At 34.1% G+C, this 16,494-nt stretch overlaps 1 protein-coding gene and 1 pseudogene across 1 annotated transcript in view; both read right to left on the reverse strand.

Annotated features, from left to right (window-relative positions):
* The window catches only part of LOC123240770 (zinc finger protein 91-like), a 730,881-nt gene that overhangs the window by 368,242 nt on the left and 346,145 nt on the right, over positions 1-16,494 (reverse strand). The gene's annotated exons all lie outside the window — the stretch shown is intronic.
* On the reverse strand, positions 13,515-14,428 carry LOC123239901 (annotated as a pseudogene).

Below are 16,494 nucleotides of genomic sequence, written 5' to 3' on the forward strand. Positions count from 1 at the left end.
ATGAAAATGATTCATGTTGGACAGGATATAGGAGAATTTATGTACTACTGCACTCTTTGTGGAAGTGTTAAATGACAACTACTCTGGAGAATGATCTATAATCATACTCAAAGGATCATAAAAGTACTCATCCCCTTAAACTCAGCAATTCCACTATTGGGTTTATATCCAAAAGAGTGATCTTTTTTAAGTTAAGTTAAGAGAAAAGGAATGACTTGTAGAAAAATATCCTGCAGCTCTTTTTATAGTGGTAAAGAATTGGAAATTGAGGATGTGTCTATTGAATGGAGTGTGACTGAATAAATTGTGGTTTATGGTGGTAATAGAATACTATCATGACATAAGAAATGACAGACAGGGTAAGTTAAGAAGAACCTGGAAAGATTTATATGAATTGATACAAAATAAAATGAGCAGAATGAATATAGTAACATAAATACTATGGGATGATGAACTGTGATGGACTTAACTATTAATAGAAAACAAGTACATATTGTATGAAATCATTGTTATAATTTGCTTCAGGTGGAGGGGAGAAAGGAAGGAGTGACTCTAAATTACAACATGACAGGAAATACTTGTCAAAAATTGCTCTACATTTAATTGAAACCCCCCCCCAAAAATAAAGAAAAGTAGAGTATGACAATTATATTCTTAGAAGATTATCAAAGATTGCTGGTATTTTATTATTTGCTCTGCCTTTATTGCACATAAGTAGGAATACTGCCTAATGGGCAGAACTAGGAATTGTTAAATGGAAAAAAAAACAAAATCCTGGTTGTCATACCTTGTATTTATAAATCATACCAAATAATCATAACTTTGAATTATAGAATAATATATGCTAATCTAACATGTCCTATAATGATGAGGAGCATAAATCACTGCTGAACCTCATCCCATTGTAAACTGAAGGAATTGTACTGAAACGCAAAGCAATTTCTCAATTTAGTCTGTGAACTATTTTACATATCATGATTTATATGTCAATATAATTGACTTGTTCTTGCAATCCTGTATTTTATTATTGCATTTGTATTTTATTTATGCATTTCATAACAATGTGTGTGGGATATAGGTTTTACCACATTTCTAAAGGAGTTGATGACACAAATAAGATGAGCATAGAATAACCCAGTACATATACTAAAGAAAATTTTTTTGGTCAAGAGCGATAAGATCTTGCTAAAAATTAGTTATCCAAAGTAATAATGAAATGACTCAGAAAATTGCAAGCTCCCCAAAACTGGAATTCCTAAAGGAAAATATAAAAAAGATCAGAATTAGCATTTTTCAAAGAGCAAGTAGAAGTTTTCCATTTTTTAAAGATTAAAGGAATTTTGGGAAATCTCCTGAACTCACCTCAAGATTTGTGATTATAGACTATGAGTCAGATAAAGCATTAAGAATTCAGAGGAGGGAGAGATCACTTTCTATTCTAAAGGTGAGGGAAATCTTCATACAAATGTGAATCATGACTTGGGATTGCTGAATGCCAAATAGGAATTAAACTTGAAATCAGGAACTCATTAAGTTGCACATTTGACTTCTAAAAGCCCAGCTCCAAGAAGCACTGTAATTAGAGAGAGGAGAAAGCTTTACTGCAAGGCACAGTGTGTAATTACAGCATACTCTGCACTCTCCCTCATCTCCATCTTTCCTAAGCTATGGGAAGGCCACAGGGCTAGGTCTCTTTCCAAAGCACTCTGAAACACATTGGAAGTCACCATGCTTTCTGGGTTGGAGGTTTCAGAGAAATGAACAATTGGGCCAAGGTGCAGAGGTCTGGGTGCATGTACCTCTAAGCCACACCACTGGTGATTGCATCAATAAACCTTCTCTGGCCTGGCCTTTGAGGACAATAAGGTATTTTCTCCTGTTTCTCCTCCACATCTTTCCCCATGCCCATTCTTTATTTGACACAACCTCAAACCAGATAAAACAGGGGATTAGCCTAGAGATTACAGAGGAAAAATAGGTCATCCTCCTTGTTTACCATCTTCAGTATGTTTTTAAAACTGTACATTTAGGGATTTTACTAATAAAACCATTTCATGATGTCAGAGATTCAGTTGGGTCTGTAGGAAGGTCCTATATCAGTGCTTTTAGAAAATGGAGAGAATTAAAGGGATGCAACTATTGTTTGTGGTTTGATCCCTCTAATGACTAAAATTTCAATAGGTAAATCTTGGGGGGAAATATAAGTATCTAGGGTAAAAACCACATATTTGAAACTACAAAAGACCTAAAAGCTCACCTAGTAAAACTTCCATTAGGAGACCAAAGGTCAGAGTTATGTAAAAATATCCTACAGTTTACACTGGTCAAATTATAGAAAGACAGAATTTTAAATTGTTTCTTGGGACACTCAATCCAGTACTATTCTTGCTTCCTATGAACAGTATATGAAGTTCAGAATGAAGTTAAATTATGGCATTCAGAGTACTATACTTGAATTAGCATGAAGAATGTATAGGGAGTAATGATATCAGAGTCAGAAAAGGGAAAATCAGATCAAATGGTGAACTTCTTTTAATAGTACTAAGTGAGTATTGATATTGGTAATAGAAATAGTTTCATAGTAGATAGGAGAGAACGGAAGGAAAACATTTTTTCTGAAAGATCATGAAACAGAATATGAAGAGGCCAGCAAACAAAAGAAAAAAGATGAGGCAAGAATCACCAGAAGCATGAAAAATGAAAAGAGAGACAGCTATAATGAAGGAAGCACAGGAGAGAAAAAGATGACAATGAACTCAGACTTCAGAGCAGTCATGAGTGGAAAGGATTGACATAATAATGACTTAAATCACAGAAAAGAGTAGAGTCATAAAAGCAGAGAATCAATGACCAGAGGTGGCATATGATGAGAGTGAATCTGGGGAAAATATGCTAGTTGTAAATAATGAATGAGATCCAAGGGATGATAGAGACAAGAGGACCAGTTAGATGACATTGCATCAATTGATATGAGAAAAGATGAAGTCTTGTTTAGCAGAAATCTCAGCATAGAGAGCCATACTTAGAAGCAGAAGAAAACTTCTTGCACCTGTTCCTGGGTGTATAAGGTTTCTATTTTTGATCCCAGAAAATGAGGGCTCAAACATATATCTGTTTACATAAGACACTCCTGGAAGAGATTCTTTGTTTCTAAGTCCTTAAATCAAGAATTAAACATAAAAGGCACTCACCTGGGGGATCTCCACTGCTGTGAAAAAGAACAGAGCTCCAATCAGAAGAATATATAGCTATTTGTCTCTATATGTGTTTGTATGTAAACATGTGTGACTAGTTCTATTCATAGGGACTAGACTGTATGAATCTATTGGCTCCAAGAGAATTGATTATCTTGTCATGAGCAGGACAAATGACAGTGTCTGCCATGGGAATCCATGATGTATCCAAAGAAGTAAACTTTTACACCTGATTAATATTACCTTCAGGGATTCCTAATGGTGAGGGAATTTCTCCATCTGAAATTACTAATGAATAATGACAATAATTAAATAAGTTGCTGAGGACAGAGGGAAGAGAAATATTCCTCTAGTCACAGAGAGAACTGCCATTCTGCTTAAGAGTCAGAGACAAAAGCAATTTTTTGCTCTGTTTGGTCTTCTCTCTTTTCTAAAATCCTCACCTTCCACCTTAGAATCAATATTATGTATTGGTTCCAAGAAGAAGAGTGGTAAGGGCTTGGCAATGGAGGTGAAGGGACTTTTCCAGGGTCACACAGCTAGGAGACGTTTGAGGCCTGATTTGAACCTAGAACTCCTGTTGGTAGGTCTGGCTCTCAATCCATTGAGCTACCCAGGTTTCCCTAGTCCTCTTTTAAAAATTTTTTTATTTTATTCAAATAACAAATCTACACATAACTTTGCAAAAGTTACGTGATTCTTGTTATTTCCCTCCCCTCTTCCCTCCCCCATCCTGGAGTTGACAAGCAATTTTCCTGGATTATATATGTATTATTACTAAAATATTTCTATATTATTCATTTTTGTGAGAGAATAATCTTATAAAACAAAAAACCCAAATCATATACCCACAAAAACAAGTGATAAATCATATGTTTTTACCTGCAGTCTTCTCTTTAAGTAATTATAGTTATGATGGCCAAGAAAGAAAGCTAAAGTTGAAAAACCTTGGTTAAAGGCTTATATCCAGAGATTCTGGGAAGATAGTGTCTTAGAGCAAATGTTAAAATTTCTGCACCCTTCCACACTGAGATAGAAAACAATGCACTTGGAGAAGAAAGAGGATCAAATCTAACAATGGGACAGAGCAGGGGGACCCTACTACTGGACACTAAAGATGTATGCCAAGAAAAAGGCTTGAATTCTTGAACTGTCCAGTCTGAGGGTATAGAAGGGGAATCCCAGGACCCCTCCCCCAAGCACTGTGTGGAGTCTTCAGTGGCCTCTGAAGTCTTCAGGCAGGTGCACCAGCCTGGAGAGGGCCTTGCTGGTGCTGGACTTGGGAAGTTGAACACGGGCCCTGGGGAGGTGACTAGAGGAGAAAGCCAGAGAAACACAGCAAAACCACTTGGAAGATGGAGGCTTAGATGGAGCCAAACCTCAGACCACCTGACTTTATCAAACCGTGATAGACAACAAAGGGCTTCAAGAGAAAAGAAAACAAGGTCAAACTGCAGGACAGAGCAGGGGGACACTACTGCTGGATAGCTCATTGAAAACACTCCATCTTGTCCCCCCACTTCTTTTTTCCCCTCTCAAGGTTTAGCCTTAGGGCACATTAAGCAATACAGACTAATCCAGTCCAGGTTTAATCCAATCAGTTGGACAGACAAGAAGTCTTCAGAGGGCAGGGAAATTCCAACGCCCCCATCCCCCCCATAGACTGCAGAGAAAGTAACTACAAACCTCCATTGCCAGCTGGCAGAAGATCTTTCAACAAAGCTCATTAAATCCATCTGCTTAAATTAGCAGAACAGAAAAGGAAAAAATATGAGTAAACAACAGAAAAAGAAAAAAGAAATGACAATTGACAGCTTCTTCTCAGGAAGTGAAAAGATAGCAAATGAAATAGAAAAAAAATTCCAGTGAATTGGACACAGGCTTTGGAAGATCTCCAAATTCAATTAATTCAAGAACTTCAGGAACTCAAAAAGCAATCAAGAGAGGCTGAAGACAATTTGAAAAAGGAAATACATGAACTAAAACAAGAAAATAAAGTCTTAAAAGCCAGAATTGGCCAGATTGAAAATGAAGCAAAGAAGGCAAAAGATGATCTACAAAGAAAATAAGACCAAAAGGAGAAGGATGACCAAAAAGCCAGGGATAAAATTCAGTCTTTAAAAAACAGAACTCAACAACTAGAAGCAAATGACTTCACAAGGCTGCAAAAATATATAAAACAAAATAAAAAAAATGAAAAATTTGAGGTGAATATGAAACAACTTATTGATTCATCCAAAGATCTGGAGAACAGAGCTAGAAGAGTGTAAGGGTGAAAAGGGGGTTTTATGGGTTCAATATATTAAAGATGGTCACCAGAGGATTGAACTATTATCAATCCTCAATTAAGAATAATCTCAAATTAAAATGGACTTTTATGGAAATTTATTTATATAAGAAGAGAGAGAGGAAGTATGGAGATAAGAATCTATCCCACTGATTAGTCCAGGTAGATCTTAACCCTCAGCTGAGGGTTAAAGGGCCTGAGGCCCGGAGGTGAATGAAGCAAACTTCATTCAGAGTCTATAAAAGGAAGTTTCTCAATAGAAGTTCAGGAAGATTCAGTCTTTAAACTCATCACATGGAACAGTCTTGGTCATGAACCAGCAAAGCTCCTTCAGGTCCCCTTCACCAAACCAGATGCAACCTCACTCACTCAACTCCCTCTTTTATAGGGGTCATGTATGCATCACTTCCAGTGCCTTCCTCTAGCCTGTGTGTCCAATCACAATAGACCCTTTCTCATAGAAAGTGTAGGGGGTGGGTCCTCCATTGATTCTGATTCTGATTCTGATTCTGTTTGTTACTCACTCTAGCACAGGTGGGCTAGGACCTCCCAGAATTGGAAGGTGCTCTCATCTTTGATGATTAAATCTAAAGATGGGCAGTGTAGATTTAATCTAATTATCACAAGAGACAATTTAAGAATTATTGGTTTACCAGAACATCATGATAAAAGAAAAAGTTTAGACATCACTTTACAAGAAATTATCTGAGAAAACTTCCCTGACATTCTTGAACAAGAGGGAAAAGTGGAAATTGAAAGAATCCACAGATCACCTCCTGCATTTAATGCACAACTGACAACTTCCAGGAATATTATAGCCAAATTCAAAAACTACCAATCCAAGGAAAAATATTACAAGCTGCTAAAAAGAAGTAATTCAGATACCAGGGATCCACAGTTAGGATAACGCAGGATCTGGCTGCATCTATGTTGAAGGATCAGAAGGCATAGAACATAATATTCTGGAAAGCAAGAGAACTGGGTCTACAACCAAGAATGAACTATGCAGCAAAACTGACTATATTTTTACAGGGAAAGTATCGTCATTCAATAAAATTGAGGACTTCCAAGCATTCATAAAGAAAAAACCAGACTTAAACAGAGAGTTTGCTGCTCAAACACAGAACTGAGGAGAATCACCATAAGGTAATTAAGAGAGTGGGGGAGGCGGGGATAAAATAAAATCTTTTTTTCAAGGGACCCAATAAGTTCAATTGATTTGTATCCCTAGAAGAAAAGAAGATATTGGCAAATATTAAAAATTGTTATTACCAACAGGGTAACTAGAAGTTTACATAGAGGGAACAGTGACAAACTGTATAGGATGAAATGTCAAGATATATATGTATGTATATATAAATATATACAATACTAGAGGGAAAAAAGAAGGTAATATTAAGAAAATTGAGGAAAAATGGAGTAAATTTATATTCCATAAATAAGTGTGTGGGGTGAACAGGGAAGAATAACAATACACTGGAAGGGTAAAGAGGTTGGAGAGAGGAAATATTTAATACTTAAGTGCATTGAAATCAACTTAAAGAGGGAAGAACAATTAGATCTATTGGGGCAGAAAATGGATTTTCTACAGGGCTATTTTGCCCTATAATATGACAGTCTGATGATTAAAGTGAAATGGATTGGATGAATATTTACAAAAATATAAATTGTCTAGTTTAAAAAAATAAATCAAATACATAAATAATTCCATCTTTTAAAATATATTGAAAAAGCCATCAAATGAATTCCCCAAGAGAAAATCCCTGAAGCCAGATGAATTCAGAAGTGAATTCTATAAAACATTTAAAGAACAACTAATCCCAATAATATAAAACTATTTGACAAAATAAGCAAAGGAGCCCTACCAAATTCTTTTTCATTATAAATATGGTACTGATACTTAAGTCATAATGCCCCAAACAGAGAAAGGTAATTACAGACCAATTTCATTAATAAACATAGATACAAAAATCTTAAATAAAATACTATCAAAGAAACTATAGTAATATATCACAAGGATTATTCACTATGATCAGTTGGGATTTATACCAGGAATTCTTGGCTGGTTTATTATTAGGAAAACCATCAACTTAATTCACCATATCAATAATCAGAATAACAGAAATTGCATCATTATTCCAATAGATGCAGAAAAAGCGTTCAATCAAATACCACACCCATTCCTACTGAAAACACTAGAAAGCATAGGAATAAGAGTAATTTTCCTCAAAATAATAAGTAGTATCTGTTTAAAACCATAAACAAGTATCATCTCTAATGGGGATAAGTTAGAAGCCTTCCCAATAAGACCAGGAGTGAAGCAAGGATGCCCATTATCACCACTATTATTTAATATAGTACTAGAAATGCTAGCAGTAGCAATTAGAGAAGAAAAAAGAAATGGAAAGAATTAAAGTAGGCAATAAGGAAATTAAACTATTACTCTTTGCAGATGATATGATGATCTACTTAAAGAATAATAGAAAATCAACTAAAAACTAGTTGAAATAATTAATAATTTTATCAAAGTTGCAGGATTCAAAACAAAACCATAGAAGTCATCAGCATTTTCAACAAAATGAAGCAGCAAGAGTTTAGGAAGAGAAACTCCATTTAACATTACTCTAGGCAATATACGAACACAATTACAAAACCCTTCACTCAAATAAAGTTATATCTAATAAATTGGAAAAACATTAATTGCTCATGGGTAGGCCAAGCTAATATAATAAAATGACTATCCTACCAAAAAATTTTATAGAACTAGAAAATAAAACAACAAAATTAATCTAGAAAAACAAAAGGTTAGGGAAATCATGGGAACTCATGAAAAAAATTGGTATGATGGTAGCTTAGCAGTACCAGATTTTAAACTGTACTATAATGCAATAATCATCAAAACAATCTGCTACTGGCTAAGAAATAGAATGATGGATCAATGGAATAAATTGGGGTAAATGATGTCAGCAATATAGTGTTTGATAAAGCCAATGATCCCAGCTTTGGGGATAAGAACTCAGTATTTGACAAAAACGTCTGGGAAAATTGGATAACAGTATGACAAAATTAAGTTGAGATCAATATCTCATACTCTATACCAAGATATGGTCAAAATATGTTTATGATTTAAAAATAAAGAGTGATATAAATAAATTAAAGGATCATAAATAGTTTACCTGTCAGATCTATGGAGAGGAGAAGAACTTATGGCTAAACAAGAGATAGAGAACATTACAAGATCTAAAATGAATAATTTTATTATATTACATTTTAAAAGCTTTTGTACAAATAAAACCAAAGCAACCAAGATTAGAAGGGAAAGTAGGAAAAATTATACCAACTTTCTCTGACAAAGGACTAATTTCTCAAATATATAAAGAACTAAATAAAATTCATATGAATATCAGTCATTCTCTAAATGAGAGTTGAAGGATATCAATAGGCAGTTTTTCATATGAAGAAATCAACGCTATCAATAATCAGGTTTAAAATGCTCTTAATCCTTCTTAATTAGAGAAATTCAAATTTATTTTGCTCTGTTGTACTCCACCACACTTTTCAGATTGGCAAATATGATAGCAAAGGAAAATATTAAATGTTGTGGGGAATGTGGCAAAATTGGTACACTATTGCATTACTGGTGGAGTTGTGAAATTGAGTTGTGAAATCTACCATTCTGGAGGGCAATTTGGAAGGGCTATAAAAGAATGCATACCTTTTGATCTGGTAATAACACTCTGGCTTTATCTTAAAGAGATTTTTTTATGGGAAAGGACCTGTTTGTACAAAAATTTGGATCTAATATATTATTGGTGGACTTTTGAATTGATCCAATGATTCTGAAGGGTTATTTGGAACTATGCCCAAAAGGCTATAAAACTATACATATCCTTTGATTCAATATTACTACTACTGGATCTATATCCCAAAGAGATAATAAAAAAGGGGAAACGATCCCCTTGCACAAAAAATTTAGAGTTGCTCTTTTTTGTGGTGGCAAAGAATTGGAAATTGAGGGCATGTCTATCAATTGGGGAATAGTTAAACAAATTGTGGTACTTGTTGGTCATGGAATACTATTGTGCTATTAGAAAGGATAAGCAAGATGATTTCAGAAAAAGTTAGAAAGATCTGTAGGAACTGGTGAAGAGTAAAATAAACTGACATGGGAGAACATTATACATAGTATCAGCAACATTGGATGATGATTATCTGTGAAGCTTTGACTACTTTCAGCTATGTAATGATCTGGGACAATCCTGAGAGACTTATGATGGGGAATGCTATCCACCTCCAGAAAGAGAACAGTTGGAATCACTGTTTACTTCAGTGTATTTGTGGTTTTATTTTGGGAGTTTTGTTATATATGAGTTTGCTCTTACAACAATGACCAATATGGAATTGTGTTTTGCCTGACAATAGAAATGAAAAAGAAATAAAAAGAAAAAAATTAAAAAGGAATGTTTCAAAACCCGATGTCCAGATACTCTTTAGGGATGTAGCCTGACAAGTTCGTGCTATTACTCTATTCAAAAGCTGGAAAAGAAAGTCCCATTCTCTAAAGAACTCTTCACAGTCAAGTACTTCAATATCAGACACTAATATGGATTATCAATGGAAATGACATTAACAAAGAGATTATTTTCTGTTTTGATGATGCACCTGAATGACAAGGTGAATTTCATCCTCACTTGTGACTGAAACTTCCCAAATGTTTTGTCTCCATCAATTCTTTGAGATCAAAGACTATTTTTTGTATTTATATGCCTAGAAGTTAACACTATGATTTCCAAATAGTAAGAACTTACTGAATTCTATATTCAAATCTTCATTCAGTAGATAGTAAATGTATTCATCTATTTGTTATTTCAGGTAGGATAGCAACTCTTTGTGGGTATTAAAAAGAATATACTTTCCTCGGGAACTGATATCTTCCCTAATGGGTACTGATGTTGACCTGAGTCACAAAAGAAGTATAATATGCCTGATGTAATGGAGTAGCTGAAAAGTGACTACAAATGTTTCACTTGTGTAAGATGTGGCTTGCTAAATCAGTGGAATATCAGACTGAATTCATGATACATTGCCTCTATTAAACAGTCCCCAATAACAAAGTACACTTTCCATCTATTCAAAATCCCACATTATGACTCCATTGTTGTAAGGACAAGATATAACAAAATAACCTGTATTTCAGCCACTTAAATTCGAGGAAATCATTCATGTATTTAGTAAAATTGGATTGCTTGGCATTTAACACATGAGCTCATGCAGTCCCCTATTGATCAACTCACCCACTTCCAAATTTCCATTTTTTTTAAAACCCTTGAACTTTGGTGCATTGTCTCATAGGTGGAAGATTGGTAAGGGTGGGCAATGGGGGTCAAGTGACTTGCCCAGGGTCACACAGCTGGGAAGTGGCTGAGGCCGGGTTTGAACCTAGTCAAATTTCCATTTTTATTTACATGTTTCCTTATCCTGCTATTATCCCTCTATTTAAACAATAAAATAAAAATATGCTTAAGAAATATGTGTAGTATCATAAAAGATATTTATACATTGGCAATATCAAATAATTTATGTTTCATTCTACCTTGTATGTCCATCACCTCTTTGACAGGATATGCTATTGAACTTAACTCTCATGATTCTATTAATATATTTATCATTCTTCATTCAAAGTTGTTTTTCTTCCAAATTCTTCTTATTCTGAATATAATCTGCATTAGTTTATGTTTGATTTTTTCAAAATATCTTCTCTAATTTTCAATGTCATTAGATAATTCAGGGAAAATTTCTCTATCTATAGAGATTAAAAATGATTTGTTTCTTGCTCCATTGACAGGATCATTTTTCATATGCAATTTGTGTATTTCTTTGGGGTTTGTCTTGGTATTCACTGGCTAATACATAGACAGTGCTCTATATACAATTTACATAAGGAAATTTTCTAGTTTTACCAAAACTTTAAGTCACTTAGTGAGTCTTTAGTTAAGTATTTAGAGTTTAGAGATTTAACAGACACTGTATTACTGTGCTCATTTCCTTCTACATGTTGTGAAAACAATTTATTCCTCTGAATGACCTCTCTACTTATAAACTAGTATAAAATTGTTTTAATGAGCTTTGTATTTGGTGTGATTGAAATTATGTCATCATAGGCTCTCTTCTTCACTTCTTTTTCTTTATTCTCATTGAAGTCTTTTTTCTCATTGAGGTTTTTGATGTTTTGTTGCACCACATTAATTTCATGTTTTCTAGCACTATTGTAATGACATAAGATTTGTAGGAAGGCAAGGAATCCTGCTGATTATGCCAAATGTAAGTTCACAAAACATGTTCTGTACTGATTATAGCAATAAGACAGGTATTATCTGTTCTGTACTGATTATGCCCCCAAATAGGATAACATATCCTCCATGAGAATACCGAGATACCACAGAAAGAGGGGCCCATATCAGCTTGCTTATTAATAGATTTTATTGACCTTGTTAGTATCAGTTAGATTAATTTGGGTTATTGGAGAGGCTTACTTACAAGAAATTGGGCCTGGGTGGAAGATGAACAGAATAACATGGTGGATCCCTTCACCAACTCCAAGTCATTCCAGATATATGGCAATAGAATAAATATAGCATTGTGTCGGGTATGGCTCAGGTCAAATGAAATTTTTCCCATGAGAGAGTGGAAGCTTCTTTTACTGTTTACATTACTCAAAGTAGTTTACATTCTCTGTAGAGTCATTCTCCCACTCAGATTACCACTATACAGTTCTAAAATAATCCTTTGATATGTTGATTGACATGACACTGTAAAAATGATATATTTTTCCAACAAGCTTTATTGTTTTTTTATACCACCACAGTTTCACAAAGAACATGTCTTAAATCTATCAGTGAGTTAGCATGATGTCTACCACAAGCATGTAAAGACTTCACCTGGAGGAATGGGTATATTACAACAATTTGCTCCAAAGGCCATGAATGTGGCCTATAATGGTGATATGGAAGTCTTAGAACTTGTTCAGACATTGAAGACTCCAAGCTCATCCACTGCGTCAGCATCCTAGTTCCTCACTAGCTACCTTGTCTTTTATTCTACAACTGAACTTAGATTACTCTAGAAGAGAGAATAAGGCTAATAGCTTTGTGCAACCCTGCCTCACTTAAATCTAATTCATGAGCAAGTCAATATATCACACATCAGACCTTAGATTATCTCACATAGTGATGTCATCAGTCCACTTCAAAAGCAAAGGACGAACAATGCTTATGATATTAAGGAAAATTATAATTATCCCTTTCCTTTCTTGAGTTAAACACATATTAGATGGGTGTGTAGATGTATGCAGATAAATTTAAGTGAAATAAGTATATACATATAGAAATATACATTCATCATCACATCTTTATTAATAGTTGGATTTGAATAAATCAATTCAATTTTTAATCATAATAGCAACAAAAATCTCTATGTTCCTTCAAAGTTTTTCAAAGTATTTTTTAATGATTTCATTTTAATCTCAAAAACAACCTTGCAAAGTAGTTACAATAAGCATTATTTACCATTTGTATATATGGGGAAATTGACTTATATTAATAGTAAAGTCTTATTGCATTATTAGATATTAGGGAGAATTTTATCCCAAGCATTTATGTCTCTCAGTCTAGCACTTTATTCACTACATTGTATTTCCTTTGAAATAAAATTTCCTTCCTGTATTTGAAGATCTTTACAATGTAGAGAATCTGAGAACCACAATTGACAGAAAGGAAGTATTGGTACTTGATATTGTATAATGGACTTTTAAGTAGATTTGGAATAATAAGCTATAAGTTCAAGAATTGATTCTGTCACTTCTTACCTATGTGATTTAGAGCAGCAAACACACCATCTTAACTAGAGTGACTTGTATTTCTATAATCCTGTGACCTAAGTGTTAGATATCTACTTCCCACTTACTTATAAAAAGGGTCTGTTTCTCAGAGTATGAGAATTTAATGTTGGACTAGGGTATGATTGGGAACAGGCAATTATTGAGAACTTTTCTTATTCCACAGTTTCTGTGACCTTGGGAATCATAGGATATCAGGACAAAGGGACTGATAGTTGGGAAACATGTAGCCATGAATTGTGAAGTAGGCAGGAGAAAGGAGTAATATTTCCCAAGTTGAAAAACAGAAAATGACAAGATGGAATCAATGGAATAGAAGGAGACATATGTGCAGACAAGTAAAAGGATTGCATGTGTGGCTTTTATCTCAGGAAAAGTTCTGGAAGAAGTGTGGAGTTTGTGAATATGTTTGACTTGTTGATGGTGTCTATGTAGAAGAAAAATCAAGTAGGCACTGGCCCAGATCATGAATGCCATGCAAATTACATCAGGAAGAGAGAAGACAATTCCATATAATGAGATATTAAATGAGTTAGGACTTGCAGTTGAACAATATCCTATATGCCACCATCTTGTGTTGTTACTCTTAAACCTTGAATTATGCATGATCCCAAACATAGTAAAATTTATCAATAAGTAAAAGCACCAGCAGAAGAGACAAGAATGGACAACATACTTTGGGGCTTGGACTTTGAGTTCAGACCACCTGGAATTACTGGGACTGATGGTGATGACCTGAAAACCACTCAGGAGGCAGGTGGTGCTGAGGGAAACACTTCGGGACAAATTTTGAATGTAGTGGATAAGATTACAACCAAAAGGATCAAGGAAATTTTTCATGCCCAAAAAGAACATTGTTTGAGGGAGACCCTTGGACAGAAGCACTTTCATGTTGGCAAAGGCCAAGTTGATAAAAATGGAGTCAATGGACCTTAGGCTGTGACCAGTGAGTAAAGCAGAGCTATAATGGCACAGTAAGAAGAGATTTCCTAGAAGTCCAATTCCAATCTGGGTAATGAAGAGAATGGCCACCAACAAGTAAAAAAGCTTCATTTTCTCAATTTCCTGGGGGGCAACAATGGTACCAAATTCCATAAGAGTCTAGTCAATAATAAGAAATTTATTAAATTCTTAAAGGATGCTACTGTAGAGAAAGGGGCTCTGTTGGGAACATAGCCTGTGTTATATATAAAATTCAGATATCACTGATCTGAGCTTATCACCAAACTTTGTTTGATTTTCATGTATATTCCATTGGTGGTTGGAAAGGGAAAGTTAAATGAATATTAGGATGAGTGATATCAGATGCCCAACTTTTTTTCTAGAGATGTTTCCTTTTCATATTCAATTTTTCTGCTAGAAGAAGGAACTCACAAGTTCCATTCTAAATGAACTTTTGAGCAGGAAAGTTTTCATAATGTGCTTTAAAATATGATTCATAATTTTTTAAAATGACAGCTTCAAAGCTGATGTCACCAAGAATAGAATGGAAGAATTTCAGTCATTTTAGGATTCTATCTGCCTATTTTTGGACCTATCTGTGGCTTTTACCAAGGCAATGGTGTGCTTTGCTATTTCCTTTTTCAACTCTTTTTACAGATGTGGAAACTGAGACCAAGTTGATAAAGCTAGTGGCTTAGGCTAGATTTGAACTCACAAAGATGAGTATTACTGACTGCAGGTCAGATACTCTTACAACTGCTCTATCTATATTGTTATGGTATTAAATAAAGTCTTCAAATGTGTCTATGACTCGGCATTCTTTTTCAAATGGTGAAGTTAATGATCTTTTGGCGTTGTTGATTGAATGTTGAACTTGAAGTCTGAAGAAAACTAAAATACTAAATCAAACAATTACCAGTTATGTAATACTTATCTACTAGGCAATTAAATTCTCTCAAGTACATTTTTCCCCACAAAAGAAAAATGATAATGTTAGTTATAGCACAAGGTTGTTCAGAGGATCACATGAGTTAAGACAAATCCTGGGTGAAAATTAAAAATAATAAAATATTTTCCAGTAATGATGACAATGTTGAAGTTGATGATGATAAGAAAATTTAAATGAAAAATCATAAAAGTGAATAATAGCTATTCTGTGTGTGGGGAAACGATTATATTATCTTGTTGGCATGATTATTCATGGGCATATGTGTTTTAGAGTATAAGGGAGAAATAATTCAGATGTAAAAATCTGGTCCAAAGTTTACACTTACAAAATTATCATTAAAATAAAAGCTTTTCTGAATGCAATATGTTCATATTTTCTTTATATTTGTGAAATACTGTAAAATCCTACATTTCACCCAGTTCATGAACATATGAAACTTTCAAATGCAAATATGGAATAATATCTTAGTGCTGTAAAAATTGCCAAAAATATGCAGAACCGTATAGTTTATAAAGAAGCATTTATTAAGTATCAATCATATGTCTGATAATATCCCAGGTGGTGTGGATGAAAAGACATAAATGAAAGAGTTTTGCCATATTTAACTCTAAGATGTTTTATAAATATAATAAAATATTTATAAATATAATAAAATATGAAGTAAATGATAATCATAGCAACTTTCTTGTTGTGTCTCTAAAAGGGCAAAATGGTAAATGTCTGAGGAGTTGTGGAAAAACAGGGACACTAATTTGCTGCTGATGGAACTCTAAAGTAGACCAAGAGAGTAAACTGAAATTATGCCCCCAAACTTATAAAACTGCATGTACTTGCTGACACAACAATACCATTATTAGATTTATTACCCAAGGTAATCAGAGAAAAAGGAAAAGAACTGGGATGTACTAAAATATTAATAGCAGCACTCTTTCTGTTGTTATAGAACTGGAAATTGAAGCTGAAATTTTAAACAAGAGGTAGCATATGACGGTGATGGAATATCACTGTGCTGTAAAAAATTATGAACATGTTAATTTAAAAAATCATGATAAGACCTACTTGAAGTTGAGAGAAATAAAATGAGCAAAACCAAGAGATTATTAAATACAGTAATAGACATATTTGAAAAATGACTTGTATATATCCACTTCTAGAGAAAGTACAGATGAATAGGAATAATCAAGAAATGATTTTACATAAACATATTTTTTTGTCAAATGATGTCTGT

This window comes from Gracilinanus agilis, chromosome 3 (genome assembly GCF_016433145.1).
Source record: "Gracilinanus agilis isolate LMUSP501 chromosome 3, AgileGrace, whole genome shotgun sequence".
Lineage (NCBI taxonomy): Eukaryota > Metazoa > Chordata > Mammalia > Didelphimorphia > Didelphidae > Gracilinanus > Gracilinanus agilis.